Consider the following 5,000-nt stretch of genomic DNA (forward strand, 5'->3'; position numbering starts at 1 on the left):
GCTGACGTGTTGGAACACAGCGAAATTTTCCTGAGCATATCAAATGGATCTTTTGTACTCGACTAAATCACAATCTTTACAAGCTAAGCTATAAACTCCTAGAGGTTGTTTGTGTACAGTATTAGGTTAATGATAAGCAACTGTGAGATGGTTGTTAGGAATTAAATTAAAAGAAGGATTGATGGAGTTACAACAGGGGATTTTTAAAACGTGTTTGTGTATGCGTACGCGCGCGTGCATGTGTGTGTGTGTTTGCGCGTGTGTGTGTACGAGTAAACATAAAAGAATTATTATAGTGCAAATTGAATGAAAATTGATTGCGAATGCAGTATTACATACCTTTAATTTTTTTCTTTTGTTTCTATTCCTTTTGTCTTCTTTGGAAATCGTTTCATCTTATGACATCTTTCTCCGTTGAAGCATAAAACAAGTATTTCTATCCCCCTGAAACTTTTCTAGAGGCCCAAGTAATACCCTGGCAAAAGGGTTTTATTGTTATTATTAGTGGCGACTTTATAAAATCCTAGCATTGTATTTCTTCCTGAGGTAAAGGTATAGTATACTGGAATTGGTATCCTGATCTCATATTTTCAAGACTCCAGCTATCATCAGCCAACTGTAAAGATTAATGGTTCGTCATTACTTGGAATATGTTGTTTCTGTATTGTCCCCAGATAGACTAGAAAAAAAAACGATTAGCCACAAAAATCATAAATGTAAGAAACAAATCACACGAAAACCGCTTAAAATATTTGAATCTGTTCTTTCTGAAAAAAAAAGAGAATTTATATCAAAGGTGAAAATATATTCCCACTAAATATCAATGAAAAAAAAACATTAATAATGGCGTCAAGCTGTCAGGATAGATTTGACTTAGAATTAGGAAGCAAAAACCTACAACGGCGTGGTCATCAAATGGAATAGGCTTTTAGTCAAGAAATATGAGTGTAATATAGCTTAGTAACCCCTATCATAGTTCTCAGGCACTTCATCTCAAACACACTTAACTGTTTTTTTCTTTGTATCCAACCTTGTTATAAAGCAAAATTTCTTTTATTGGCATGTTTTATAGCTTACTGAGTGTATCTCATTAAGAAAAGGGTATGAACACGAGAAAGGACACTTTTATAGCACCAGTAGCAATAATTTCCTAAAGCCAGCCCACGGGATGCTATAACCTTTGACAGGTGCCGTTAATAGTGGCGGACCTATCCCATCTGGTAAGAGCTTCGAGGTCATTAAGGTTGAAATATAAAATTGTAATGAAAACAGCTAAAATTTGGAGTCTTCTGCTATCCTTTTATACCGATAAGAGTATTGAGTTGCCCGTTAACATCTATTCCTCGAGGTAGCGTTGTATTCTTTTCCATATTATTCTCTCATAGAACTAGAGGACATGTGGTAGGAATTAAGTTTGTAAACCTTCATGTTAAACATCCCTACATAAAGAGAGGAGTTATTACAACCCCGATTATTACAAGTATATCTATAAACAATTTGTCGAGAAACGAAAACTGTCCTTTGCCTCTATGCTGTCCTTCAGGACTCAATACGTTTTGGTAATATTTCGTGATCCTTACTTTGATATTGTTATCTGCTCTTTGTGTTATTTTTTTCCATTAGTCCTTCATCTTAGTGATCCGAGGAAAACTTGCCAATAACAGGCAAAGGTGATGGCTTCGGTCGGCATGTATGTTCCTCCCGGCGTAGGCTTCTCGTGTACACATGCACACACGCACACGCACACACATACACACACGCACACACATACACACGCACAAACACACAAATACATATACACACACATATATGCATACATGTACACATGATTATACACATACGCATGTACACATACAAACACACACACACACATACACACGTGCACACACACACACACACACACACACACACAAACAAACACATTTGTTGGCATTAGGCAAGAATCTAATGTTCTCCAGTTCAATTCCAATCCATGGAATGTATAATGATTTTTGTCCAATAACAGGGCAAAGGTGATGGCTTCGGTCGCAGCTATGTTCCTCCCGGCGTAGGCTTCTCGCCATTACTACTGTTCTTTGCAAATTCTACTCTGGCTGGAGCTTGACAACTTAAGAAAGCACTCCATACTAAAAACAAATAAATAAATAAATAAATGAATAAAATAAATAAATTGATTAAATGAGTGAATGAATAAATTAAACGAGTGAATGAATAAATGGATGGCCAAATGATTAAGTAAATGAACAAATAGATTAATGAAAACTAGATAATAATAGGCGTTGTAGAGTTATTGTATACTAACTTGTTTATTCTCATTGCTTGCTCGGTTGCAGCACAAGAGGTACTTATGTGTTTAACGAGGTTATCCTTGATTTGTTATCTCACAAAAACATGATTTGTTACACGACTCTCAAGTACACTCAAGATCCCCACCCTCACCTCCAGCCTACCCCCGAGCCCCAGCCACGCTCCCAACACCACCACCCACCCCCACCCCACCCACGGGCATACACGCCATCAGCTACAGCCTGTCTTGCATAGATACATAAGCTTATTACGCCATGGGAAGCTTACCGACATCCAAAACCAATTTTGCTCTACGTGTTGAGGCACCTAGTATCAATCACTATGGGCAATTTACTCAACGAATCTCAGTCAAATCTGCATTTTTGGTTGGCAGCCCTGCTCAGCCTTCCCCCGCTGAACTGGCTGAAACCTCAAGCCTCCTTAAAATATTTTCATATTTCTTCACTTAGCTCAGTAACTATACGAGTTACACGAATTTCATGTACATCTAGGGATGAAGCAGTCCTTGTTCCCCTATTTCAAAGCATTCCATCTCGATAATAAAAAGAAAGTAATTATAGCGAGTATAAGATAAAGAATATGAATATAATGTTTATACAGCATTTCACTTATTATCGCTGTGTCCAGACATTAGGAGGCTGGTTGTAAAATTTAACATGTCCTCTGTGATATAAAAGTCATGAATATGCCTGTGCTTTCACATATCCCATAAAGTGACACATAAATGAAAGGTTTATACTATTATCTTTTGATATTGGATGGGTGGCGGGAAGCACAGGGTCTTGATCCCTCCCTCCCTCCACCCCAATCAATCTCACGAGTCAAAATTGAATATGACTCGAGTACATACCGCTCATGATTTTTTGATCTCGATTAGTTTACGGCTTTCATCATCTCATATTCATTATCTTCTTAAGTCTTTAAATACGGTTGTACCAACGTATATGGTCGAAGAGTGACACTCAGATCGGAAATTTAAATATGTAGATAAGAAAAAGTTCGTGAATTGAATCGTAACGAAGGGTAAGCAGGGCTGCCTATAGTAGTAGCTTGGAATCAAACCCAAGTCCACAATTGCTGAAATATCTTGGACCAAGGCGCCACATTGACGCAAAGCGCTGTCTATGATTACCTTGTGTCTTTCTTGTTTTTCTACCTTTTTTTCTCTCCAGTGCATTTCCCTATTTATATTATTTACGTTTCATTATATATAATTTGTATTATTATTATTTTTACTGGGTTTTATCTTTAATTTTCAATTATGATATTCTATTATTTCATTTTATTCTCCCTTTATCAGATTTAATTTTGTTATGCATTTTCTTATTTCGAATTTCCTCAACGTAATATTCCACCTTATTTTGGTCCATCTTATTCTATCAATTCCTTTTGAAAATAACATATTTTGCACAGGTCCAGAGCTCCATCCTGCCGTGAACTATCAAAGGTCCGTCCACAAATGAACACACACACGCGCACACACACACACACACACACACACACACACACACACACACACAGACTCTTCTCCCCCCAATTCATTTGCGAAAGGCTTCGAATCCCTTTGTGTGGCCTCTCGAGAGACACATTCAGGTGAATTTATCGTTTATTTTTTTTTAGATTTTTGAACGTTTGTGCATTCTTCAATACTCTCGACATTATATTCATATCAAGACATTTTTACCTTTTACAAATGTCTTAATCTCCAGTCTTTGTTTTGTTGCATATCAATATATACTAGTGCATATATATAAAAGCAAATCAGTATATGAAATATAATTTCTTGAAATCAATAAATGCTAGTAAATTTGAAAAATGAATAAGTTTGAAAAGATCAGTTCATTCTTCACTATGGACATCTCATGAAAGATAAATTTGTAAATTTAATAAGTGCAAAACAAATTTGAAAAAGAAATCTGAAAGTAAAGATGTAGAGATTTTTTTTTAGATATAAAATAAATATAATAGACTTAAGTTAATAACTCAAAATAAATAAGTGAACATGGAATATATTTGAGTAAAAACATACATGAACAAATAAATCACACGTAAATGAAAAAAAAAATAGATTTTGCTCAACTTCATCACAATTTTTACAAAGAAAGCCGCACTGCAATGTCATCAGTACATTTCATGTGACATCTGTGTCAAAATGAGTCGTAGTTCATTTGTTTCTCTGAGGGGCTTGACAGAAAGTATTTTCCCAACACACCTCCACCGTTATCATGAAAGCTGCACGCAAAATACAGTACTGTTGTATTTCGCTGTGATTCCAGGAACCACATAAAGATCAAACAGGCAAAGAGCTCGTGCTGAGAGTCGCTTTAGTTCACGTTAGGTTTGGTTGGGCGTGGCTAGGTTAGGCTAAGCTGCGTTGGGTTGGCTTGGGTTGGCTTGGAGGGCTGTGTTGGATTGGGCTGGGTTGGCTCAGATGGGGTCTGGGTTGGGTTGGGTTGGGTTGGGCTGGGTTGGGCTAGGTTGGGTTGGGTTGGGTTGGGTTGGGTTGGGTTGGGTTGGGTTGGGTTGGGTTGGGTTGGTGGGATGGGTTGGATTGGTGGGATGGGTTGGGTTGGGTTGGTGGGATGGGTTGGGTTGGTGTGCTGGGTTGGCTTGGCTTGGGTTGGCTTGGGGGGTTAGGTTGGGTTAGGTTAGATTAGGCTGGGTTAGGTTGGGTTGGATTGGATCGGGTTGGG

The sequence above is a fragment of the Oratosquilla oratoria genome, chromosome 2, assembly GCF_046742065.1.
Source record: "Oratosquilla oratoria isolate Oo_2021 chromosome 2, ASM4674206v1, whole genome shotgun sequence".
NCBI lineage: Eukaryota > Metazoa > Arthropoda > Malacostraca > Stomatopoda > Squillidae > Oratosquilla > Oratosquilla oratoria.